Genomic DNA, 27930 nt, shown 5'->3' with positions numbered 1-27930 from the left:
TTGTGCTTTGCCCCAAATGGCTTTTGACTGATGAAGCTCAAACAATAAACAGAGGCAGCTTAGTAAAGGGAGACAGACGGAAAACCAGGAGACTGGGCCCACTCTTGACTCTGCCACTAACTTGCTGTGTGACCTTGGGGAATTTGCTTTGCCTCTCTGGGCTTCTGTTTTTCCATCTACAAAATGGAAGATTGGACTGGATAGTGCTAAGTGTACTTCCAGCTCTAATACACTATGGTCCTGTAGTACGGATGCTCATTACCCTCTGAGCTGCAATGGAGGAGTCAGGAAGGGAGGAAGGTCTGGTTGATGCTGGTACAGGGGTGAGGAGGGAGGAGGGACAAACTTCTGGTGCCTCCACAAGTGGCAAGTAAAATATGAAAAATGGCATCAGATGGTTACTCACAAGGGCAACCTAAAGACAGGGCAATTGGTTTATGTCTGCAAAGGAGCCTGGGGCCAGGCCCCCGGGCATTCCTTTACTTCTTCCTTTGTTCATTCTTTTGTTCCTTCATTTATTCCTTCGTTCTTCAGCTGAGTGACATCGTAGAATAATGACGGCTAGCATGGACTCTGAAGCCAGTTTGCCTGAGTTCAAAGCCCAGCTCTGCCACTGGCTTCTCTGTGCTTTTGTTGCCTGATGTGTAAAGTGGAGGCAACAAAAAGACCTTCCTCTAATGTATGAAAATTGCAGCCTCACAACAGTGTCTGGCATTTGAAAAGTGCTATATATGTGTGTGCTGTTATTGTTTCTTTATTCTTTTATGATTTACTAGGAGATGCCTATGTGACAGACTTTGGGCTGGGCAGCCACCAGGGATTCAGGGGAAGTCACAAAGGGTGAAACAGGCAATTACTAAACCAGCATTGTGGTGTAGGTAAGCACAGGGTGCTATGGAAACGCAGAGGGAGGGCACCTAACCTGGATGGGACAGGCTTGAGAGGAGGAGTGTTCCAGAAAGACTTCCTGGCAGAGGTGGTATCTGACCTGGGTTAGCCTGTGAGCTGCAATGGAGGAATTACGGAGGTTAGCCAGGAGGTGAATGGGACGGGGTGATGGGAACCACTTGGAGGGGAAAATACAGATATTCAGGGAACAGATATGGTTTTGTGTGGCTTGCTGGGAGATGGGTATATTAGTCTGTTTCCATGCTGCTGATAAAGACATACCCGAGACTGGGTAATTTATAAAGAAAAAGAGGTTTAGTGGACTCACAGTTCCATGCGGCTGGGGAGGCCTCACAATCATGGCAGAAGGTAAAAGGCATGTCTTATATGGCAGCAGACAAGATAGAATGAAAACCAAGCCAAAGGGGTTTCCCTTACAAAATCATCAGATCTCGTGAGACTTATTCACTACCACGGGAGCAGCATGGAAAAAACCACCCCTATGATTCAATTATCTCCCAACGGGTCCCTCCCACAACACATGGGAATTATGGGAGCCATAGTTCAAGATGAGATTTGGGTGGAGACACATCCAAACTGTATCAGTGGGGGAGGCAGCAGATGAAACTGGAGAGACAAGCAAAGCTTTGACTATGCTGGACGTTCCAGGACTGCTAAAGAGGGAATGTTTTATCAGCTGGGCCAGTGTCTCCAACCTTTGGAGACACTGAAGGTTGATAAAAATAAACAAAAAATCCTCCATTACCTGGAGATTTATTTATTTATTTATTTATTTATTTTGAGGCAGAGTTTCGCTCTTGTTACCCAGGCTGGAGTGCAATGGCGCAATCTCGGCTCACCGCAACCTCCGCCTCCTGGGTTCAGGCAATTCTCCTGCCTCAGCCTCCTGAGTAGCTGGGATTACAGGCACGTGCCACCATGCCCAGCTATTTTTTTTGTATTTTTAGGAGGGGTGGGGTTTCACCATGTTGACCAGGATGGTCTCTATGTCTTGACCTCGTGATCCACCTGCCTCGGCCTCCCAAAGTACTGGGATTACAGGCGTGAGCCACCGTGCCCGGCTATTTATACCTAAGTTATATGCATGCACTACTGTACACATGTATCACATACACTGTAAAACACACAAAAATAGAAAAACGAAAACCATGAGATTAAAAAATACATGTGGAGTTGGGCATGATGGCTCACAGCTGTAATCCCAGTGCTTTAGAAGGCCAAGGGAGGAGGATCACTTGAGGCCAGGAGTTCAAGACCAGCCTGGACAACACAGGGGGACCCCATCTCTACAAAAGTAATAATAAAATTAGCCAGGTGTGGTTGAACACACCTGTAGTCCTTGCTACTCGGGAGGCTGAGGCAGAAGGATTGTTTGAGCCCAGGAGTTTAAGGCTATAGTGAGCTATGATGATGAAAAAAGCAATACATATCAATAGAACTTCTGCTACTCTTTCTCCCTAAGCCAATGCCTTTTCCTACGAATTCCGTGGATTTCCCTCCATCCCACTTTGGAACTTACCACTCAAAACCATGGGGTGCATGAAGGGATGGTAAGTAGAAGAGAGCAGTTTTTAAAAACCCACTTAGATATTTATATGCTTTGGTATTCCTATAGTCATTAAAATGAAGACATAGCTGTCTATTATTAACATCAAAAGGTGCTAATCTATTAAATGGGAAAGTTGTAGGGAGACCAACCATCCCGGTTTGCGCAGGACTGAGTGGTTTTCTGGAACACAGGAGCTTCAGTGCAAAAGCCGGGACAGTCCCAGGTGAACTGGGTCACCCTAATCGAATGTCTAGAACAATCCCATTTGGGGAAAATCAAAAATGAATGTTTAGGAAAGGGTCAGAAGGCTGGTAATCCAAAATGTGAAGACTGGTTGTTGCTGGATGGTAGTGGGCTTTTAAGTTAAAATTTGCTTTTACTTCTATTTATTAATTTATTTTGAGTTTTGCTTGCTTGTACGAAACATTTTTTGACACGATAGATGTACTGTTGCGTGACTTTTAAGACTTGAAAAACAAAGTTGAGAGTCCATTGGCCAGCAGGGCCGAGCACGGCTGCGGGGGTGGGAGGAGGAGGAGGCAGTTGGAGAAGATGATGAGAAATGAGAAGGGGCTTGGACTTGGCGGTAGCGGTGAGGAGGGAAGAGAAGATGGGTTGGAGAGATCAATGAGAGATCACACAGGGCTCGGTGACTGACTAACCAAGTGAAGACTGAAGGAGAGGCAGAATTGAAGACACCTGCAAGTTTCTGGGTGGTGTCATTAACCAAGACGGATCATTCAGGATAAACGAGTGTTTTGAGAAGGAGGGATAAAGGCGGGGGCTCTGGGAGGCTGGGAATATGCTGTTGGCTTGGTTTTGGAAACACTGAGGTGCCTAAGGGACACCCGGGGGGTGGTATAGAAGTGGGATTTGTCACAGGAACTCAGGGAACTGGCTATATACTGGCCTGTTTCTTGACTAAAGCCACTGTTATCAGCAACCTCTCTTGAGTCCTCCCGTGACATGCTCCCCTGGTCTGGAAGTCTCGTCTGATTCATGGCCTGGTTTGAGAGAAGTTAGGTGTTAAGACACACTGGAGTAATCCATTGCTATCACTCTTCCTCAGCAAAGATGACTCATTTGCATTGTATAGAAAGTTTTTCTTTTCTATCTTTGAGTTAAAAGAACTTGTGCGTTCTCTTATCTTTTTTTTCTTCTTCAGAATCAGTGTGGTGATTTCAGCTCTTTGAAATATACTGAGACTTGTTTACAGCCCAGCTTTTGGCGTATCTTGGTGAATGCTCTGTGTGCCCTTGAAAATAATGTGTCGTCTGTTGCTGGGTGGGGTGTTCTATAAATGTCACTTAGTTCAAGTTGGTTGACAGTGTTCAAGTCTTCCAGATCCTCGCTGACTTTTTGTCACCTGTTCTATCAATTATGGAAATGTTGACTTTTCAGACTCTAAGTATGGATTTGTTTATTTCTCGTTTCAGTTTTTGCTTCAAGTATTTTGAAGCTCTGCTATTAGGCACATTCATACTTAGGAGAGTTATATCCTCTTGATTAATTGATCCCTTTCTCATTAATAAATGTCCTTCTTAATCTCTGACAATAACCCTTATTCTTAAGTCTACTGTATTTGGTGTTATAGCCACTCCAGCTCTTTCTCTTTCTTTCTTTCTTTCTTTCTTTCTTTCTTTCTTTCTTTCTTTCTTTCTTTCTTTCTTTCTTTCTTCTTTCTTTCTTTCTTTTGAGTTGGTATCTTGCTCTAGTCACTCAGGCTGGAGTGCAGTGGCATGATCTCAGCTCACAGCAACCTCTGCCTCCTGGGTTCAAGTGATTCTCCTGCCTCAGCTTCCTGAGTAGCTGGGATCACAGGCACTGCCACCATGCCCAGCTAATTTTTGTACTTTTAGTACAGATGGGATTTCACTATGTTGGCCAGGCTGGTCTCAAACTCCTGACCTCAGGTGATCTGCCCACACTGGCCTCCCAAAGTGCTGGGATTACAGGCATGGGCCACTGCACCTGGTCTCCAGCTTTCTTAAGATTAGTGTTTTCCTAGTACTTTCTCATCTTTTTACATTTAACTTATCTGTGTCGTTATAGTTAAAGTGGGTTTCTTGTAGACAGCATATAACTAGGTCTTGTTTTCTTTTCTTAAACTCTAATGTGACAATCTCCACCTTTAAATGTAACTATTTAGATAATTTGCTTTTAATGTAATTATTGATATGATTGGGCTTAAATCCTCCATCTCTCTATTTGCCTTCTGTTTATCCCATCTCTTCTTCGTTTCTTAAATTTCATTTGGCTGGCTCCTTTTGATTAGTTATTATTTTTTTTAAATTATTCCATTCTATTTTCACTCTCTTTTTTTTTTTTGGAGTTGCTTTAGGGTTAATGATATGCATCTTTAGGAACCAGGTATGTGGCTCACGCCTGTAGTCCTAGCAACTCAGGAGGCTGAGACAGGAGAATCACTTGAGTACAGGAGATTGAGGCTGAAGTGAGCCATGATCATGCCACTGCACTCCTGCTTGGGTGATAGAGGGAACTCTCTACTCCAAAATAACAATGATAATAATAATAATATGCACTTTAACTTATAATGTTCACAAAAGATTATGCCATTTTACATATTTGTTAGGGTTCAATCAGAGAAACAAAACTGCTGAGAGTGATATAAAATCAGAGATTTATTTTAGGAATTTGTCCTTACACAATGATATGGAGTTGGCTACACAGTCTATAAAAGGCTATTTTTTGTGTGTCTTCCTGCTATACTGCCAGTGCAGTGGAGGCACTTGGGAAGGGGAGATGCATTTACATTGGGAAACAATAGGGAAGAGCCGGAACAAACTAGAACTTGCATGTGGTCTCTCACCCCTTCCATGAGGCCAACTTCAATGATGAGATAACCTACAGGAGAGAGTGAGGCTTTTCATCATGAAGCTGCACCTGGGTCAGGAGTCAGGCATGCTGAAGGACGACCCAGAAGAAACTGGGAGAGCTGTGGACCCAGCTATTACCTCATGACAATGAGGTGACCTAGTCGTTAAGTGACAGCATATGTGAGCTGCGACAGCACCTGGCATCCCTTCTCCAGCTTTTTGAGATTAAAAAAACAAAAACAAAAACAAAACATAGGCAGCTATTGCTTTGCTCCCCCTTGCAAATATTGTGCAAATGTCTCTAGTGATCCACGCCAATTCAAACTATACAGAGAAAGGAATTCTAAGAATGTAGCTAAGCTTAATCGACACAACAAAAATAAACTACAACAGATAATGTAAGAAATGTAGACATACTTCCATTCCATATTCTGTGTTTTGTGTGATATAGTTGTAATACATTTTGCTTTTATGTACCTTATAAATCCCCATACACTGTTATTGTTTTTGCTTTAAATAGGCATATTTTAAGAAGTTGAAAAACGAGGGGAAAACCTTTTACGTCTACTGACATGTTTCCTGTCTCTGGCCACTCTTTAGCCCTTTGTGTTGATTCAAGTTTCCACCCAGTATCATTTATCTTTCACTTGGAAAACTTCCTTTACTATTTCCTGTAGTGCAGGTCTGCTGGTGACAAATTCTCTCATCTTTTGTTTGCCTGAAAAAGTTTTTATTTCTCTTTTTTGTTGTTGTTTGAAGGGTATTTTTGCTGGATGTGGAATGCTAGGTTGACAGCTTTTTTTTCTTCAATACTTTACAGAGGTTCCATTGTCTTCTGGCTTGCATCGTTTATGAGGAGAAATCTGTCGATTTTTGTCATAGTTTCTCTGTATGTAAAATGTCTTTTTTTCTGTGTGCTCTTAAGATTTTCTTGTTATCACTGGCTTTAGCAATTTGATTATGATATACTTTGGTGTGAAGTTTTGTATTTATTCTGCTTGCAGGTTATCAAGCTTCTGGGATCTGTGGATTTATTGTTTTGTTTTTTTTTTTAAATTTAGAGAATTTCCTGCCATTATTTCTTCAATATATTTCCTGTTACTATCTCTCTCTTCCCTTCTCCTGCTTGAACTTCAATTACATATATTAGACCATTTAATGTCTTATTACAGGTCACTAGGCTCTGCTCATTTTTCTCTCCAGGCTTTTTTATTCTCTCTATGCTTCATTTTAGATAAATTCTATTGCTGTACCTATAGGGCCAATGATCTTTTCTTCTGAAGTGTTTGATTTCCTGGTAATCCCATCCAATGAATTTTTCATTTTAGAATCATATTTTTTCCCCTCTAGAAGTTCCACTTAATTATTTTTTATATTTTCAATTTTTCTTCTCATTATGATGATTTTTTCCCATAAATAAGTCAACATACTTGTAATAACTGTGTTGACATCTTTGTGTGCTAGTTCCATAATTTCTGTCATTTCTGGGTACACTTCTATTGACTAATTTTTCTTCTAACTATGGGTCACATTTTTCTGCTTCTTGGTATGTACAGAATTTTCGACTGGATGCTAGATTTTGTGAATGTTTCATTATGGAGAGTCTCAATTTTGTTGTCTTCCTTTAAAAGAATGCTGGGCTTTGTTCTATCAGAGACCTAAGTTACTTGCAAGTCAGCTCGATCCCCTTGAAGCCTGTTTTTTTTTTTGAGACAAAGTTTCACTCTTGTTACCCAGGCTGTAGTGCAATGGTGTGATCTTGGCTCACCGCAACCTCCACATCCTCGGTTCAAGCAATTCTCCTGCCTCAGCCTCCCTAGTAGCTGGGACTACAGGCACGTGCCACCATGCCCAGCTAATTTTTGTATTTTTGGTAGAGACAGGATTTCACCATGTTGATCAGGATGGTCTCGATCTCTTGACCTCGTGAAGCCTGTTTTTAAGCTTTGGTATGGCTGGTCTGACCTGGCCTTCATGCTAGAGATAGCTCAGCTTGCTACTAAGGCATGACCTCTATGGAGTCTCCACTGAATAAATTTTCTTTTTGTCTTCTTCTTCTTTTTCCTCCTCCTCCTCTTCTTCTTCTTTCTTCTTTGTTGTTAAATAGAGACAGGGTCTTACTATGTCGCCCAGGCTATAAGCTCCTGGGCTCAAAAGATCCTCCTGCCTTGGCCTCTCAAAGTGCTAGGATTTTAGGTGTGAGCTACCATGCCCAGCTTTGCATGGATTTTCAATGAGTTCTTACCTCTCTAAATGGCTGCAATGTCTCCTGTCCTGTGCCAACTCTGGGGATTGTTCAGCTTGCAGCTTTCAAGTTGTTCTTTGCCTAGTCTCATTGGGTTTGATCGCACACACACACATTGTATGTGTGACCTAGGACTCAGCAACAACTCAAAAAGATCCCATGCAGATTTCCAGAATTCATTTTCTGCAGAGCATCTTTCTTTCTAAAACTGTGCCACACAACTTCTGACTGAAGCCCTGAACTCCAATCTCCAAATCCTCAGTTCTGCAAAAGTACTATATTCTGCTTGGTATGCCATGGTCTGGAATACAACTCCAGGAAGACAACCTGGCTGGATGTGGTGGCTCATGTCTGTAATTCCAGAACTTTGGAAGGCTGAAGTGAGTGGATCATGAGGTCAGGGGATGGAGACCATCCTGGCTAACATGGTGAAACCCCATCTCTACGAAAAATCCAAAGATTAGTTAAGTGTAGTGGTGTGCGCCTGTAATCACAGCTACTTGGGAGGCTGAGGCAGGAGAATCACTTGAACTTGGGAGGCAGAGGTTGTAGTGAGCCAAGATCACGCCAGTGCACTCCAGCCTGAGCCACAGAGTGAAACTTCATATCAAAACCACCACCACCACCACAAAAACCAGCAAGGCAAACACAGGACTCTTTTCATTTGTTTATTTTCTCTTAGGAGTCACGTCAGGTCATTCCTGTTTTTCAATGATTGCAAACAGTTATTTCATGTATTTTGTTCAGTTTTTTGTTGTCGTTTGTTTTGTTTTTAGACAGAGTTTCACTCTTGTCACCTAGGCTGGCGTGCAGTGGCATGATCTTGGCTCACTGCAACCTCCATCTCCCCAGTTCAAGTGATTCTCATACTTCAGTCTCCCGAGTAGCTGTGCACCACTACGCTCGACGAATTTTTTTTTTCTTCTGTATTTTTAGTAGAAACGGAGTTTCACCATCTTAGTCAGGCTGCTCTTGAACTCCTGGCCTCAGGTCATCTGCTCATCTCAGTCTCCCAGACTGCTGGGATTACAGGTGTAAGCCGCCATGCCTGGCTGATTTTGTTCAGTTTTTTAGTTGCTTTGGGTGGGAAGGTAAGTCCAGTCCTTGTTACTTTATCACAGCCAGAAGCAGAAGTCGGGAAGTGATGTGTAGAAAAGCGATTGAATGGCTCTGTGTAAATGCTACCCTTCTCTCATGAAGCTTTTCTTAATTTCTGTCTCTTCTTTGTGTATTACCATCAGTCCTGCCTTGACATATTAATATAATCACATAGATATCTGACTGTCTCAGTGGACTCTAAGGGGTTCAAAGGTGGGCATAGTGTGTCTCTCATCTTAGTAACTTTCCTGAGCCTAGCATGTGATAGGCCTTTAGAAAGTGAGGCTGGATTTCCTTCTGTGGCTTGGCACTGAACTGAAGTGACCCTGATGAGGCAATGGGTCTCTTAGGCTGAAACCCAGGAGGACTGGCTCTCTCTCCTGTGTGATCACCAGTAGGCAGAGCCCCAGGTAATATCATAAGGTTGCACAATTCTCCCTTATTAGGTGAGGAAGTGGAGGATTGGTTAAAAGAATCCAGGCCTGTCCAGACTTGCAAAACACATCATCCTGCCATCAGAGTCCACAAAGCTTCTGGTTCGGGTGCAGTGGAAGGGCATGACCACAAGTGCGCTGGCAGTGTCAGATATTCCTTCCAAGGGGACCAGGCTAAACTCTGAGTGTCCAGGAGCTGAGGTTGTTGCCACTCCTGCCCCATTCTTTAGAATGAAGTGAGGGCAGGGGGTGGCAAGGCCTGGATACTAGCCCTAGCTTTGCGACCTTGATCAGCTGATTTGGTTTACCTAACTGCAGAATGAGGCCTCCAACAGGATGGTCTCCAACCATCTCTCAAACCAGCAGCTCTTTTCCTGCTCCAAGGAGCTGGGTTCTGGCAACTGATGACTGATGGTCCTGGAAGCCTGTGGTTCCTTAAGCTAGTGATTCTAGGATTCTAGAAATTGCTGGTTCTGAGACACTGGATTTCTGTGGCTGTGTGATTAGAACAATCAGTGGCTCAAATAATCCATGAGGCTGTGGCCCTCATGCTCTGTGGTTCGGATGGCCACAGTAATGATTCTGTGCACTCTTGAGCATGCATCCATGACCCTGGAACATCCACTGCTCCGGTCTCCATCAGCAGGAATGCAATGGTGTTCCTAGGATCCAGTCTTCTGTCTGCTCAAGAAGAACCCAAACCTGCTCCCCGTTCATTGTTCCCAGGGTCATTAATTCTTAGTGATTCACTTACAGAAGCCAGAGAGAAACAGAGGTGCAGGGAATGCCAACCCGGCTGCCTTCGGCCTGAAAGGGTTGAATTGTCTGTCTGCCTGAGAGGGCCATTGTGCTTGGCTGTCTGGTGAGGGCCTGGCTGGGCTGGGCTGGGTTGGGTTGGCAGCAGGGCCAGGCACCGCAGCACCATGCCCATTCTAGGGAAACATTCTGCCCTCCCAGCCCATCATCCGGCATCTGGCTTCTCCAGTGATACTGTGCCCCACCAGGAGGGGTGAGTGGGAGGGGAGAGGAAGGGCCCATTGCTGATTCTGCTTGCCTTGGTTCTTGGGGCTACCTGTTACTGGGTTGTGCCTGTTTTGCCATCCCTGGGTGATGCCCCCGGTTCTTCCTGGTTCCTAGCCTGACTGTCTGGGACACACCCTGTGGCTCTCCGGAGGTCTCTAGCCCTGGCTGTGCTGCCTGGCTGGGATCCCTTGCAGTGTCTCTTTCCATTTTATTTCTCTCTAAAAGAGGAGTAGGATGCTGCTTCCTGACCTGTGGATTTGGGATGAACCTCTAATTCCATCCCTCAACCATGGTGACTTAAGGTCAGATTCCAATACACAGAAGTAGGCTGGAGGAGAAAGTGCGAAGAAAGGTGAGCCCCTGACTCTGCCGCCCATTTCCTGTGTGACCTTGGACAATTCACCTCCCCACTCTGGGCTGCAGGCTGTTCAACCTGTAAAACGGAGGGCAGTACCTACTTCACCACAGCCGTGGAGAGAAGCCAGTGAAAATCTGAGCATAAATAGGCTCTGTGGACCAAGGCTGGGTTATTGTGGAAACAACAGGGCTCCTTCTCCAGAAACACATGGTGAGGCCACATCCTAGACCACAGCTCTTCATGGTCTCCAGACCTCATGGAAGTGTTTGGTGGGCACCTGGATCTGCCTCTCATGGTGGAAATTACAGACTCTTTCTTTCTGAGAGGAGAGAATGTCATCAGGGGAAATTAATTCATCTATTCATCTACATGTTCTCTAGTTCATTTGTTCATTCATTCATTCATTCATTCATTCATTCATTCATTCATCAAGCTCAGACTATTTGCCAGTCATCGTTTTAGGTGCTGGTTTGTGTCTGAGAAATTCAACCTAGAGAAGGTCTTGGCTGTACTCTGGACACAGAGATAGGGGGTGGTGAATGGAGGTGGGCAAACTGGCTTAGCCTTCAGTCCTGACTGGGAAAATAGTCCCTGTGGGAGAATGTTGGAATCAGATAGATGTGGGTCTCTGCCGTTACTTAACCTCTCTGTGTGAGCTAGGGCAGGTTACTTAGTCTTCCCGAGTCTGCTCCTCTGTAAGAGGGGAAAAGAAACGTAGATCCCCTGCCAGGGTTTCTGTGAGAACTGAATATAAATCAGGTGCAGCCCCACGTGTCTGAGTTGGGTTTCATAAATGACACCTCTAAAGTGGAGGTTAGGGTCGCAGGAATCAGATGACCTGTGTTTGAATCTCAGCTCTGCCGCTGGTTGGCCAAGGGGACTTTGGTAAGTCACCTGGCCTTCCCTGCCTTGTTTCCTCTTCTGTTAAGCGGGGCTCATAGGTATTATGATGATTCAGTTTTTAAAAATATAGATCATGTAGCACAAACCCTGGCATGTGGTAGACCTCAATCAATGGTGGCCAGTGGTATTAAATATTTCTCGTGACACCTGGGGGCCCAGCCACGAAGCAGCTTAGACTTCCTTCATAAACTTCCCAGGGAGGTGTGTACCATGGTGGATACATAAAACGAGCTTTTGTTTTTATGTGCATATATATTTAAAAATGGAATTTTTCTATAACTTATAGATACATAAAATCTATACATTTTGAGAGTAAACAAAAAGGTTGGGGAACCACTATTCTCTGGGTGGAAGTGCCCCTTACCCCTTGCTCCTGCCCCATAAAGAATGTGGGTGGGATTCTGCGGCCTTGGACAAGGCTCTAGCCACCTGGAAAATGGGGACTCGTCTTGGAGCCTGGGATTTCTCTCTGTGGAATGAGGCCGGGTGTCTTGCACCCCTTGCTCAGTTGGCCCCACCGGAATTTCTAGATTCCTAAGTCACTGGTGGAGTAGACACCTCTCCTCACCCCTTGAGTTTCCTGAGAAGGGTTTGGTCTCTGTTTGGGTGCCTTGTTGTGGGGTTTCCATGGGGCTGCCTGAGTTTGTTTATAGCACTGATCTTGGGGGCAACACCCCTGCTACCAAAGCCATCTTTGAGGAGGCTGCGTCTGCAGCCTTCCTTCCGGGGCGAGGTGGAGGGAGGAGGTAGGCAGTCTCTGCAGGGTGCAGCAGTAACGGATCCTGACCCATCGCCTTGGGCTCAGGATGAACAAGAGGGGAGCCCCCTCCAGGGCCCTGTGAGTCCCTCAGGGAGCCAAGCATTTAGGCTTCCTTGCTCTGAGGACAGCTTTCTGTTCCCTGTCTGTTCCAGTGTCTGATATCTCAGGCACCCAAAGGATCTGAGAGTGAATATGGGCCTGATTTCCAGGCTCCAAAAGCATGCATGCATTCCTTCACTCACTCATTCATTCATTTGTCATTCATTCAGGATTTCACTGAGATTCACCTGTTACACACCAGGTCCTGCACTCACATTCTGGGAAACAGTGGCGGACGCGGCAGTCTCCAGCTCTCGAGCAGCCTACAGTCTAGAGGACCTGGTCCGGTTATAACCCCAACGGAAAGAGGATAGTGTTACAAAAACAATTTTCCTGTGTTTGTGTCATAGATGCCTTTAAGAAAACAATGGAAACTGAAAACCCTGGCCCCAGAAGAAGCAAATAGATAGACAAACACAAGAATGTCTAGAGGTGACAGAGAGGCTCAGGGGAAGATCAAGTTTAAGTGCTAGGCAGAGGCAGTAAGGTTCAAAGACAGGTTGGATGGTGGGCATGAAAATGCTGTGCTAAGGGATGTCTGAATGAAGGCCAGAGTGGTCACAGCTTAGGGGATGGGATAAGATGGAGTTAGAGAGATGGGCAAAGACCTTGTGCCCCAGGGCAAGAAGTTAGGATTTACCTCAAGCATAAAAAACAAGCCATTTTCTCCTTCCTTCCTTCCTTCCTTCCTTCCTTCCTTCCTTCCTTCCTTCCTTCCTTCCTTCCTTCCTTCCTTTTTCATTCTTTCTTCTCTCTCTCTCTCTTTCTTTCCTTCGTCTCCTTTTGTCACCAGGCTGGTGTGGAATGGTGTGATCTCAGTTCACTGCAACCTCCACCTCCTGGGTTCAAGTGATTCTCTTGCCTCAGCCTCCCGAGTAGCTGGGACAAGTGTGCAACACCACATCCAGCTAATTTTTGTATTTGTAGTAGAGACAGGGTTTTACCCTATTAGTCAGGCTGGCCTTGAACTCCTGATTTCAAGTGATCCACCTGCCTTGGCCTCCCAAAGTGTTGGGATTACAGGCATGAGCCACCTTACCTGGCCATTTCTCTTTTCTAAGTTTAGAATTTTAAATTTGCACAAATGGAAGCAGTGTGCACCTTCTTTTGATGTCTCACCTCTTCTGACAATGTTTTATAGGTACAACTTTAGTTAATTTCTTTTTACTTACTATATAGAATTATATGGCACACACACATATTTTATTCATCCATTCTCATATTGGTAGATACTTAGGTCATACCGTGTTTTTTATTATTACAACTGATTCTGAAGTGGAAAATTAATAGGTTGCAGGGTGTGCCTATTTTCAGCATTATAAGTTGTCACTTGGTTCTTCAAAGTTGTCATGCTACTTTATATTCCCAATGGCAGCACCCAAACATCCCATTTCTTTATATCCTTGCCAACAACTGGTAGAGTCAGCCTTTAAAGTTTTTGACTGTGTTTTGGATACAAAATGGTAACTCGTTTTTATTTGTATTTCCCTGATTACCAGCGAGGTTAAACATGTAATTTTCCATTTATTGGCTTTTCTCTTGTGAATTGTCTTGGAATTTCTTCTCTTGTGAATACAGTCCGTATCCCTCGCCCAGTTTTCTAAAAGGTTGTTTTTTTCTAACTGAGTGGTGGGAGTTGTTTATATATCGAATTACTAATCCATTGTCTTTCATAAATGCTCTAAATAGCCCACGCTCTTTACTGGAAGGTTTTAAGGAGAGGAGTGATACTTGATTTACATGGTTAAAACATCAATCTGGCTATGATATGAAGAGTTGAAGGGCGAGGTGGGCGTGAATGGAAGAGGGGAAACCAGTTTGGAGGTCATGATAGTGGTCCAGGCAGCGATGATGGTGGTTTGGACTAGGGTGATAGGAGCGGAAGTAGAGAAAAGTGGCAGTTCCAGGGTCCGCGTTGGAGCCAGAGCTGTCAGCACTTGCTGATGAGAAGAGGGTGAGGAGAAGAGATAGGAATCAGGATGACTCTTGGTTTTTGGCCTGAACAACTGGGTGGATGTGGTACCACTGACTGGGATGGAGAATGACAAGTGGAGAAACAGGTTGAGGCTGGCAATGGAGGAATCAATAGTTATGTTTTGAATACATTAAGCTTGAGACAGCTTGTTGATAACCCAGTAGTTATGTCAAGTAGGCAGTTGGATATATGAGTCTGGAGTTCAGGGCCCCAGCCACGGCTATGGATAAACATCTGGGAGTCATCGATATGTGGATGGAATTTAAACCGTGAGTCTGGATAAGATGGAAAAGGTATGGGGTTCTCAGTTGAGCCTCAGTACATGACAGTATTTTGGGGCCGAGCAGAAGTGGAGAATCAATAAGGAAGACTTGGCCCAGAAAGTCACTCTATGAGGGCAGGAGTTTTGCTCCTGCATAAGGCTTGGCACACAGAAGGCTCCTAGTACATACTTGCAGAAAGAACACATGAAAAAACAAATACATGAAAGAAGAGACTGAGAAGTGGCTAGTGAGGCAGGAGGAGGAGCATAAGGCACCATGGAAGCCAAGAGAAAGAGAAAGCTTTGAAGAGGGTGGGAATGGTCAATTATGTTGAATGTTGTCAAGAGCTGGACAGAGAAGTAACCCCTGGATCTGGCAACACAGAGGCCACTGGTGACCTTGACAGGGCCAGCTGGGGCTGGATGGATGAAGAATTTGCCAGGTCCTTGGAGGTAGGGGGCGGGGGGGGGGGTGGCCGGGTGTGAGAGGGGCATGTGAAAATGCCAGAAGAGAAAGTGGGACTGGTTATGACTCTTTTCACTCCTGTTTTCCCCTTCTTTTCAATGATTTCCTTCTCAGACATGCTGCTCACTCATGGCGGCAAGATGGGCACCTGTAGGTCTAGGGCTCCCTCCCTTCCTTAACAACCCCAGTGGAAAAGCCCAACTTATTTCCAAACTTGCAATCAAATAAAGTCTCATTGGCTCTGTCTGCTGGTCATGTGTCATTTCTGAACCAATCACAGTGGGCAAAGGAGAGTGCTCTGCTCTGATTGGCCAGGCCTGGGCCATATGCTCACTCTTATTGCTGGGGCAAAGATCCCACAGAGGCAATTTTCCTTTGGAAAATCAAGGTGCCAACAGAGGAATGGGATGAGGAAGAATATGATGGCAGATAGGCAAACCCATAGGAGTTAATGATTCCTGGTAGATTTGTAGAATATCAGAATAATAAAAATAAAAAGGAAGTACCTTAAGAGATTCCTTAATCTAGCGACGTCCAGTGGAAGAAGAACGTGAAACCTATAGGTAACTTTCAACTTTCTAGTACCCACACTAGAAATGAAGGAGGCAAACAGGTGAAATTCATCATAATATATTTTATGTAACCCATTCTATCTACTATCATTTCAATATGTAATCAATATTAAAGGTATGACCTTTTTAAAATTAAGTCTTGGAAATCTGTTACGGTTGCAGCATATCTTAGTCCCATTCCCAATACTACATTTTTCCCAGAAATACTTTATTTTTTTTGAGACAGGGACTTGCTCTGTTGCCCAGGCTGAAGTGCAGTGGCGTGATCATGACTCACTGCAGCCTTGGCCTCCCAGACTCAAACCATCCTTGTACTTCAGCCTCCCCAGTATCTGGGACTACAGGTGCACCCCAACACCCCTGGCTAATTTATGTTTTTGTTTTTCATAGGGACAGTATCTCTCTATTTTGCCAGGCTGTGAGACACTTGATCTATGTTCAGATTTTATTACATTTGCAATTAAAAAAAGTAGGTTCACATATGCAAGTTATTCCAAATGCACTTAAAAATGGCCAGGTGCAGTGGCTCATGCCTGTAATCCCAGCACTTTAGGAGGCTGAGGTCTGGGGATCATCTGAGGTCAGGAGTTCGAGAACAGTCTGGCTAACATGGTGAAACCCCGTCTCTGCAAAAAATACAAAAATTAGCCAGGTGTGGTGGTGGGTACTTGTAGTTCCAGCTACCTGGGAAGTTGAGGCAGGAGAATCGTTTGAATCCGGGAGTCAGAGGTTGCAGTGAGCTGAGATCATACCATTGCACTCCAGCCTGGGTAACAGACCGAGACTCTGTCTCGAAAAAAAAAAAAAAATTCTCCTGTCTGAAGCATGTATCTTGTTTCAAATTTAAATTAACTAAAAGTAAATAAAGTTTCAAATTCAATTCCTGAGTGTCACCAGCCACATTTGAGGTGATCAGCTACTGGATTGGATGGTGCAGCCCTGCCTCCGACTCGTTCACCTGACCCATGGGCAATCGAGGTCCAAGGAGGGAGTGGCCTGCCCAAGGTCACTGAGCTGAGTGGGACCAGAACCAGGTCCCCTGACTGCATCGGAACTGTCATGCTCCACTTCACTGCCTGCCCTATTTTTATCAGGACAGCAAACAGCAACGCAAGAAGCAGCAGTTTCGAAAGTGGAGTGGAAGGCACAGCCTCGCATGTGCCTGCTCAGACAGAAAACTTCTTAGTGTTTCTTTATTTTATGTGAATCTTGTCTGTGACCAGTCTCCACCACTGGATGGTGTATGTGTGTGGAAAGAGTGCATAAATGACTTTATCAAGCATCTATTGAGCACCCACTGTGTGTTCAGTAGCACTGCACCTGGCTTTAAATACACAGAGATTTAAACACAGCCCAGCTCCAGTCCTCAGGCAGCTTACCTCTGTTCCAGGGAGGACAGAGTAGTCAACCCATCACTTAGGGTGTGCACAGGGTGGTGTGGGGGCCGATACAGAGCCGTGCAGAAGTGCTGTGGGAGTGAGCAGATTGCATGCCCAGAGTATGAAAACCCCAGCAGTCAGCCTCCTGGGCTGGTGGAACCGCTCTTGAGGTGGAAGGGACCTTGGGAAAATCCGTGGGGAGCCCACAGATGGAACTGCTGGGTGTCGGGCCTTGGCCTGTGGGTGTGGGGTGTTTGGGTAACAGCCCAAAGGCTAGGAGGGTTTGTTTTTCTTATTAATTGGAACTGAGAGGGGCTATTGTCAGGCAAAGCCTGAGCTTATTGGTGCGTGGGGTTGGCTCAGGACTGTGGGGTGGGTACCGGCTGGGGGTGTGGTTGCTGTCAGTTACATCCCTTCATGGAGCACCCACTGCAGCATTCCTTCCCCCTCCTTTACACACACACACACTTGCACGCACCCACACACCCACACGTGCATCACTGGTTATACAATTTAATTTGCAGAGCCCAGGACAAAATGAAAATGTAAAGTCCCCTGATCAGAAGTTAAGAATTTCAAGGCCATGATAGCAGATTGTCCAGCCAAGCACAGGGGCCTTCTCATGGGCCGCAGTGGCTGCAGAGGACACACATCCCAGAAGCTGGCCATGTACTCGAACAGACACACAAAGTCCCCTGCTGTTTGCACTGGCCTGTGTCTTCCCTTCTCTCCACCCACTGTGAGGGAGGCCAGAGGCGTGCCAGCTAGTGCTTTAGAGATGTGTTATCTCATGTCATCTGTCAACATCCGATGTCAATAATGGCTACTGTGCCCACTCTCCATATGAGGAACTAAAGCTGCTGAGGTGGACCTGGGGTTTGAACCCAAAACTTACCTAAGTCCAAAGCCCAGGCTTGCTCCCTGTGTGCCCTGCTGCCCCCCGCTCATTCCCCCAAGAGGAATGAGCCACCTCCTTTTGTGTGTTATTTCTGATTTTTTCTTTCTGTTTTTTTTTTTTTTCCAAGTTGGAGTAAGACTCTTTTGCTCAGTCTGGAGGCAGTGGCGCAATCTCGGCTCACTGCCACCTTCACCTCCCAGGTTCAAGCGATTCTCCTGCCTCAGCCTCCCAATTAACTGGGATTACAGGCGCATGCCACCACGCCCGGCTAATTTTTTGTATTTTCAGTAGATATGGGGTTTCACTATGTTGGCCAGGCTGGTCTCGAACTTCTGACCTCAAGTGATCCACTGCCTTGCCCTCCCAAAGTGTTGGAATTACAGGCATGAGCCATAGCACCTGGCCTATTTCTGATTCTTTTCTAATGTTCTTTTCCTCCGAAGTTTTAGGTGATGAATCCGGTAGGAAAATGGTGTCCCCAAATTCCTCCAGCCTTGTGGGGTCACCCTTCCCTTCCATGAGTCCCCATCATGAAGACCCACAGTGTCCCCACCCGGCCCAGATTCCCGGGGATTCTCAGGGGCTTGTGTTTCTCTGGGTCGCCCCGACCTCCTGCAGTTGTTCTCTCCACCTCTATGTGGATTCACGAGCAGCTCAGTTTTTCCTTTACCTGCTTCTCAAGGATCACTCACTTGAGCAGCACAAGCTTTTTACTGAGATTTGGGGTCAAGATTTAGGGATGAAATTAGATGTTCATCTTCTTAGCGATTTCTGTGCCACCACCACCTTCCTGGACTCCTTGCTGGTGGGGTTTCCCCTGAGAGGAGTTCCTTGCCCCTCTCCATACTGCCTTACTTCTGTATCTTTTCTCTCTGGTTTCCAGGCTGCGTCTTCTCCCTCTTTCTGGAGGATGTCTCATTTATTCCTTCATTCATTCTTCCTCACTGAGCATCTGGTATGTGCTGGGCACTGTGTTTGGCATTGAAGACACAGAGAAGAACATGATGGACCAGAGGAAGAGAGGGGAGGAAAGGGGAGAGGGGAGAGAAGGGGAGGGGAAGGAAGGGGGAGACTGGAGGGAAGGGGAGGGGAGAGGGGCGGAAAGGGGAGCGGAGGGGAGGGGGAGAGATTAGAGGGAAGGGGAGGGGAGGGGAGGGGAGGGGAGGGGAGAGGAGGGGAGGAATCCTGGGCTCCCAGTCTGGTGGGAAGATGGACCAAAACAACCACACGATTAACTTCTGGGTTTCTGGTCTGATAAGCTCTATGGAGGCAAAGGATGGAAAATTATGACAAGAAAGGCAAAATTGGTTTTAGATACTGTGGCATTTAAGCCAAGACCTGAAAGAGGAAAGAGAATCAACCTGGGAAGAGGGGGGTCTTTAACCTGGGAATAGCCTGGGTGAGAACCCGAGGCAAGAAGGGACTGGTGGACCTATGGGGAATAGGAAGTGGGGCCAGGGTGCTTGGTCTGGAGTGAGCAGGGAGCAGTGAGCAAGATGCACAGGAGAAGGACTGAGAAAAATGACATTAAATTTGGGACAGTGCTCATGGGGGAGGAGGGACAGGTCTTGGTGTGGTAGTGGGTGGCTAAAGATGAGGCTGACCTTCTGTGTTTTGTTTGAATATTTCACCATGAGTCTGTCTTCATGCATTACTTGTGTAATAAAAAAAATTAAAATTAGACCTAATCTATATTCATTGCTGGTCCTCTGAAAATGCAGCCGTGCCAAACGAAGGGAAAAAAACACTCACAACACTTCACCCAAAGATAATCATATTAAGATTTTACTGGCTGGGTGTGGTGGCTCACTCCTGTAATCCCAGCACTTTGGGAGGTGGAGGCAGGTGGATCACTTGAGCTCAGGAATTCGAGACCAGCCTGTGTAATATGGTGAACCCGTATTTCTGTTAAGAATACAAAATTAGACCAGGTGCGGTGACTCACACCTGGAATCCCGCCACTTTGGGAGGCCGAGGCAGATCACTGGAGGTCAGGAGTTCTAGACCAGACTGGGCAACATGGTGAAACCCCGTCTCTACTAAAAATATGATAATTAACAGGGTGTGGTGGTGCACACCTATAATTCCAGCTACTTGGGAGGCTGAGGCACGAGAATCCCTTGGGCCTGGGAGGTGGAGGTTGCAGTGAGCCAAGATTTCGCCACTGCACTCCAGCCTGGGTGATGTATGAGACTGTCTCAAAAAAAAAAAAAAAAAAAATTAGCCAGGTGTGGTGGCATGTGCCTATGGTCCCAGCTACTCTAGAGGCTGAGTCAGGAGGCTGTCCTAAGACTGGGAAGTTGAGGCTGAGCAGTGAGCAGTAATGGCACTATTGCACTCTAGCCTGGATGACAGAGAGACCCTATCTAAAAAAAAAAAATCTTACTACATCTTTCCAAATATTTTCTATATTTTTCTATGCTTAAAAAGTAAACATATGACTCTATTGAACATACTATTTTACAATCTGCTTTTTTAAAACACTTTATACAATATTGAAAATATCTTTCCATGTCATTAAATATTCTCCCAAGCCAGGTTTTTTTCCTTAATGAATGCATTGTATCATGCTGCTTGGATTTACATTATATATTCAAATCCCTTCATGTTGACACACAGCTTGTTTTGAAATTTCCTTTATTATATACAACCTTGGAAGTCCCTCTTTCTACAGTTGTCCAATTACTCATTTAGGATCGTTTTATTTGGACACTGTGCCAGGCTAAAGCCATTTTAAAGCTTTTGATACTCATGGTCCAGATGCCTTCCATAAATGGGAGCTCACTGAAGTCTGAACAAGGCAGTACGTTCCTAAGAAGAAAAAAAACAAGCAACTCCATTCAAAAGTGGGCAAAGGACATGAACAGACACTTTTCAAAAGAAGACATATATGAGGCTAACAAACATATGAAAAAATGCTCATCATCACTGGTCATTAGAGAGATGCAAATCAAAACCACATTGAGATTCCATCTCATGCCAGTTAAAATGGCGATCATTAAAAAATCTGGAGACAACAGATGCTGGAGAGGATGTGGAGAAATAGGAACACTTTTACACTGTTGGTGGGAGTGTAAATTAGTTCAACCATTGTGGAAAACAGTGTGGCGATTCCTCAAGGACCTAGAAATAGAAATTCCATTTGACCCAGCAATACCATTACTGGGTATGTACCCAGAGGATTATAAATTGTTCTGTTATGAAGACACATGCACACATATGTTCATTGCAGCACTGCTTACAATAGCAAAGACCTGGAACCCACCCAAATGCCCATCAATGATAGACTGGACAGGGAAAATGTAGCACATATACACCATGGAATACTATGCTGCCATAAAAAAACAATGAGTTCACGTCCTTTGTAGGGACATGGATGAATCTGGAAAGCATCATTCTCAGCAAACTGACACAAGAACAGAAAATCAAACACCGCATGTTCTCACTCATAGGCGGGTGTTGAACAATGAGAACACATGGACACAGGGAGGGGAGCATCACACATTGGGGTTTGTTGGTGGGGGGAGTAGAGGAGGGACTGCAAGGGGTGGGAAGGTTAGGTAGAGATAACATGGGGAGAAATGCCAGATAGAGGTGACGGGGGATGGAGGCAGCAAACCACCTTGCCATGTATGTACCTATGCAACCATCCTGCATGATCTGTACATGTACCCTAGAACCTAAAGTACAATAATAAAAGAAAAAAACCCTTTCCCTCAAGCTTTTCAAGAGGAACTTCTCATGTAGATGGAGAAAATATTCCCAAGGGAATCAATGGCCTCTCCCTCAGAGGAAACATTCAGAAAGGGAAGAAGTCACAGTCTGTCTGAGTTGGTCTCCAGAGGTAGAGCTGCCCAGGGGACATTTTTAGGTTCCTTCCAGAACTGGATTTGAGGTTTCAGTGACAACAAGACAAACTGTGGAACCAGCATCAAGGATCAAGATTAACTTTGACCCCAGTTGTGAGTGCCAGGGGCCCCTGGCTGGATCTCCAAAGACTTTGCCTCCAAGAGCTCAGGCAGGAGTTCAAGTGCCACAGAAATCTACAGAGACAGGGTCCCAGAATGGATCTGCTACAACCTCCAAGTGTAGCCACCCCAACAGGTTGTGTGCACCTCCCCAGACAAGATGTCAGGCCTTTTTTTTTTTTTTTTTTTGAGACAGCGTCTCACTCTGTCACCCAGGCTGGAGTGCAGTGGCACAATCATGGCTCACTGCAGCCTTGACTTCTGAAGCTCAGGTGATCCTCCCACCTCAGCCTCCTGAGTAGCTGGGACCATAGGCATGCACCACCATATCCAGCTGATTTTTTGGAGATGAGGTTTCGCCATGTTACCCAGGCTGGTCTTGAGCTCCTGAGCTCAAGGAGATCACCCGCCTGATCGCCTGCCTCGGCCTCCCAATGTGCTAGGATTACAGGTGTTAGCCATCCCAGAGGCATTTTTAAGAGGTAAAGAAAAAGTCTCATGATAGAAAGGTTCTATGAGGAGCCAATAAGGGAACCAGTAAACTCTCTAGAGTTGCCTTGGGGCTGAAGCAGCCTCACGCATGAGCTATGAAGTCTGCACATGGCTCCAAGGGTAAGTCTAGGGCTACACGCACAGCTCCTCCAGCAAATTCTCAATTCTCCTCCTTTATACAAAGTCTCCATCTAACTTTCTTCACTCTGCTTCTTCAGTCCAGTGCACACAGCATATTAATAACAACCATCCATGTGACCCAAACATGCCTTAGAAGCAACCATCACCCCTGCGACCCCCAATCGCTTCTCCCTACCAGTCCCTGCTTTTTCTGCAAATACTAAGTATATTAACATACACAATGATATCATAACTGGTTCTCTCATACCACAATCACTTCCTTTTCAAAATTAAGAATATCCATCCGTGTAAAGTATATCATATACGTGAGCTATACATAATGATAATGATAATAAATCCATGTACCCACGATTCAGCTTCAGAGAGCTGACGTTACAAGTTTGTGAAATGTTCTCCGGTGACTTCCTCAAGCTCTCCTGTCCCTCCCAACCAGAGGTAATGATTGCCCTGAATTTTGTGTTTATTATTTCTTTGCCCCTTTCTTTACTGATTCCTCACAGATGGTTGCAGTCCTGAACAGTATATTGTCTCGTTTTGCATGCCTTTGAACTTTGGAGAAATAGTCCCATAGGTACCATACACAGTTTTTCATTTGGGAAATTTGTACCATATGCGTTTTCTTACAGCATGTGTGTTTTTGCTACACGTTATTCATCCATGTTGTTAAACACAGCTGTAATTCATTCATTTTCACTGCCATAATGTAGTTTATTGTATTTTTGTTTGTTTGTTTGTTTGTTTAGAGACAGGGTCTTGCGCTGTCAGCCAGGCTGGAGTGCAGTGGTGTTGATCATAGCTCACTGCAGCCGCAAACTCCTGGGTTCAAGCAATCTTCCTGCCCCAGCCACCTGAGTAGCTAGGACTACAGGTACATGCCACCATGCCTGAGTCATTTTTGAAATATTTTATAGATATGAGGTCTTGCTATGTTGCTCAGGCTGGTCTCACACTCCTGGCTTTAAACAATCCTCCCACCTCTGCCTTCTTAAGTGCCGGGATTATAGGCATGAGTCACTGTGTCCAGCCCTGTACTGTATTTATAAACCACAGATTATGGATCAATTCTCCTCTTGATAGACACAGGATTGCTCTCATCAATATCTATTACATCTCTTAATACACATGTGTAAGAGTCTGTAGGTACACAGAAATATAAATTACACAGAAATAGAAAAGTACACAGAAATGGAAATTCTGGGCATTCAAATGCACATAAGCTATGTGCATTCGAACTTGACCAGACAATATCATGTTGTTTTCCAAAATGATTATGCAAATTTACACTCCCCCAAGCAATATATAATTGCTTGCATTGTTACACAGCCCTTACAACACTTGAGGTTGTCAGAATTTCATGTTTTTGCCAACTTGGTGGGTGTAAACTGGCATAAAATGGAGGTTTTAAACTTGCATTTCCCTAATTCCTAATGAGGTTGGGCATCTCTTCATGTTTATTGGAAGTACTTGTGTCCCTGTGTCCCCTCTACTTGTTTCCTGCCTGATTATGTTTTTAGTCTTTTTCTACTGTGTTGCTTTTCTTGTTTTGATTCTTCAGGAGCCTTTTATGTATTCGGATCCTAATCCTAGGTAAATTATATGCATTCTAAGTGTCATTTCCCAACCTGTGACTACTTGTCTTTTCATTTTCTAGATAGCGCTTTTTTGTGTATGAACCGAAGTTCTTCTTTTTTTAAAATTTTTCTTAATTTTTTTGACATGGAGTCTCACTTTGTCGCCCAGGCTGGAATGCAGTGGTGTGATCTTGGCTCACTGCAACCTCTGCCTCCCCGGTTCAAGCGATTCTCCTGCCTCAGCCTCCCGAGTAGCTTTTACTACAGCCATGCGCCACCACACCTGGCTATTTTTTGTATTTTTAGTAGAGATGGGGTTTCACTGTGTTAGCCAGGCTGGTGTCAGTTTCCTTATCTCGTGATCCACCCGTCTCAGCCTCTCAAAGTGCTGTGATTACAGGCTAGAGCCACTATGCCCAACTTAAGTTCTTATTTTTAATGTAGTAGAATTTATTGAAGTTTTCCTTTATGATTTGTGCTTTTTGTGGCTTTTAAAAGAAATTCCTCCTTCTCTCGAGGTCACAGAAATAGCGTCCTTTATTTTCTTCTAAAAATTTTGCCTTGCGCGCATAAGAATTTAATCCACCTGGAATTGATTTTGTGTAGAGAAGGATACAATTTCAATATTTTTCCATATGGATAAGTAACTACATAAGCTCTGTTTATTGAATAGTTCATCTTTTACATTATTTTGCAAAACATGTCCTCTATGGATCATCTTTTCATTTATTCTTGAGTCTGCTTCTGTACTCTCTCATCTCATTCACTGTCTGTGTGTCTATCCCTGAGCCAATTCCATACTATCTCCATTGCTAGTGCTTTAAAGCAAATCTTAATTGTCACTTTATGTTGTGTTGAGACCTGACAGACCAAGCTCTACTCCTTATTATTCTTCTTCAGGAATGTCTTGGCTGTTTTTGTCCCTTTGCTTATAAATTATAGAGATTGTTATACGCCATGAACACCTTGTTGGGATTTAATTTGGAGCTGCGCTGAATAATAAATTAATTTTTACAGATACTGTTTGTATAGTTAATATTTACTAATAGTTACCTATATATTTGCCTCTTTTGTCCTCTCATTGTTTTATCTTGCATTTTAGACCTTATGTCTGGGATCATTTTCCTTCTTCCTGAGGGGTATCTAATAAATTCCTTTAATGAAAGTTTGCTGGTGGCCAACACATTCAATATTGCTTTTTTTGAATATTTTGTCCTTGTTCTTGAGAGATAGTTTTGCTGGGTACACAATTCTAGACTGTTATTTTCTATTAGTCCTTTCAAAATATTGTTCCACTGTCTTCTGGCTACAGTTGTCACTGTTGAAAAGGCAGCTGCCGACTAGTCCCTGTTACTTTGCTGGTAATCTATTGTTTGTCTCTCTGACTGTCTTTCTTTCTTTCTTTTTTTTTTGAGACAAGGTCTCACTCTGTCACTGAGGCTGGAATGCAATTGTGTGATCACGGCTCACTGCAGCCTCAACCTCCTAAGCTCAAGCAATCTTCCTGCATCAGCCTCCCAAGTAGCTGGACCACAAGAATGCACCACCATGCCTGGCTAATTTTTATATATTTTGTAGAGATAGGGGTCTCCCTATATTTCCCAGGCTGGTCTTTAACTCCTGGGTTCAAGCAATCCTCTGGCCTCAGGCTCCAAAAGTGCTGGTATTACAGGCATGAGCCATTGTGCCTGGCCTATGTTTCATTTTTGACCACACTCTCCTGCAGGTTTATTATGTTATATTTAGATGTGGCTTTAAACTTTCATCCTGCTCTTTATTTCCTGTGCTTCTGAATGTGACAATTCATGTCTTTCAACAATTCTGAAAATTTTTTAGCTAGCTATCATCCTTTTGAATATTGCTATCGCCCATTGTATTAGTTTCCATTGGTTGCTGTAACGAATTTCCATAAACTTGGAGGCTTAAAAGTGAAATGTATTCTTTCATTGTTCTGGAGGCCAGAAGTACTACATCAAAATTATGGGACTGACATCAAGATGTTGACAAGGCCATGCTTTCTTTGGAGGCTCTAGGGGTGAATTTATTCCTTGATTCTTCCAACTTCGAGTGACTGTCAACATTTCTTAGTTGATGGCGGCTCCATTTCAATCTTTAAGGGAAGGCAGCATTTTCAAATCTCTCTCTGTCTGTCTTCATACAGACCTCTCTTCTGTGTGTTATTGAGTCTACATCTCTCTCTTACAAGGACTCATATGATTGCCTTTAAGTTCTCCCCAGATGACCCAAGCTAATCTTCCCATCTTATGACCCTTAACTCAATCAAATCTACAAAGATCCCCTTCCATGTTTTGCTGCATAAGGTAACATTCACAGGTTGCAGTGATTAGGACATGGATATCTGGAGGGAGGGGATTTTTTTTGTTGTTGCTTCTTACCTTTTTTTTTTTTTTTAATAGAAATGGGGTTTCACCATCTTGGCTAGGCTGATCTTGAACTCCTGACCTCGTGATCTACCTGCCTCGGCCTCCCAAAGTGCTGGAATTACTTTGCAGCCATCGCACCTGGTCTGAGGGGGGATTTTTAATCCTACCACACTCAGTTCCTTCTGAAACTTTAACGAGATATGTGTTAGATCTTCCCACTCTGTGGTCTATGTCTTTAATCTCTTTTTCATAGTTTATAACTTTGACTCTGTGCTGCATTCCGGACAGTTTCTTCTAATCTATCTTCCATTTTCTCCATTATCTTGTCAGCCCTGTTAATCTGCTTTTTAATCTAGCCACTGATTTTTATTTTTTTATATCCATAAAATCAGTTTATTAAAGAAATTATATAGCAATCACATCCCAAACCTTTTCTCAAAATTGTCATCTTCTTTTTAAATTCATTAAATAGTTTCATCTCATTAAAAATGGTTTCTTCCTTTAAAATTTCCCGGGAAGTGTGGCCTCTATTTTCTGCTGCCCGGTTTAAATACATCGTCAAATCAATAATGTCATGTGAGCACCAAATATTTATAAACCAGAGATGTATTTTCTGGGCACCAAGTTTCGAGTGCCTCAGGTAAGTGTTACTAATTTCACGGGTGAAGCTGTTGGATAAAGTGGCACCTAAATCAGGCTTGTTTACCTGTGCCATCATGTCACTGAACACTGTTTCAGGACAGTGGAGGTACAGCTTAAGAAGCTTTTGGCTTGAGCCTGTTTTGCCTGAGTCCATACAGAATGAAAAGTATGAAGGAAGGCTAGTGTGTGTGCAAAGCAGCGTGGCTTACTTTGAGGTCCTATTAATTGTGGGCCAACAAAAGCGTGGTAGGATTTGAAGAATGAAATGTATTGTAGCAGATCATATCCTTCAAACCACAAAGGGAGACTGAGGAAATCCTGGCTTCAGGCCAAAAAACAGCTTCCTCGGGTGGCTCAGAGGCAGACCAAGTTCATCAAGTCAAGGACCATTTCCTGCTACCACCTTGGGGAGAAGGGCCTTCACCCGCCACGCACATGGGTCTCCTGTGGTTCAGAATCTACCCAGTAATGGCAGGAGCAAACATACATGTTTTCCCCTTCTGTAACTTTGCATTTAAATACATTCTGGGAAACCGCTGGGCGCAGTGGCTCGCAACTGTCTTCTCAGCACTTTGGGAGGCCAAGATGAGAGGATCACTTGAGTCTAGGAGTTCAAGACCACCCTGGGCAACATAGGAAGACCCTGTCTACAAAAAACCTTAAAAATTAGCTGAATGTGGTGGCATGTACCTGTAGTCTCAGATACTTAGGAGGCTGAGGGTAGGGATCGCTTGAGCCAGGGTGGTCAAGGCTGCAGTAAGCTGTGATTCTGCTACTGCTCTTAGCCTGGGCGACAGAGGGAAAACCCTCTCTCTCTTTATGTATATGTTCAAGGAAATGGCAGCAGGATATTTTATGCCCGTTTTTGAGACTTTGAAACACTTCAGCAGCAGCCAAATCCCCCCATGAGAGCAAGAAACACCCTTTTACAGTTGCTTAAAAATTTTAAAGTTATAATAAAAAAT

At 44.4% G+C, this 27930-nt stretch overlaps 1 long non-coding RNA gene across 1 annotated transcript; it reads left to right on the top strand.

The window, feature by feature from the left end:
- Positions 1–919: 919 nt before the first annotated feature.
- Positions 920–14899, top strand: LOC118155352 (uncharacterized). Its single transcript, XR_004745760.3, has 3 exons — positions 920–1027; positions 2372–2459; positions 12386–14899. It is a non-coding gene; the product is annotated as an uncharacterized LOC118155352 (long non-coding RNA).
- The last annotated feature ends 13031 nt before the right edge of the window (positions 14900–27930 follow it).

This window comes from Callithrix jacchus, chromosome 7 (assembly GCF_049354715.1).
Source record: "Callithrix jacchus isolate 240 chromosome 7, calJac240_pri, whole genome shotgun sequence".
Classification (NCBI taxonomy): domain Eukaryota; kingdom Metazoa; phylum Chordata; class Mammalia; order Primates; family Cebidae; genus Callithrix; species Callithrix jacchus.
The sequence above is the reverse complement of the archived record's forward strand: the minus strand, read 5'-3'. Positions and strand labels throughout refer to the sequence as shown.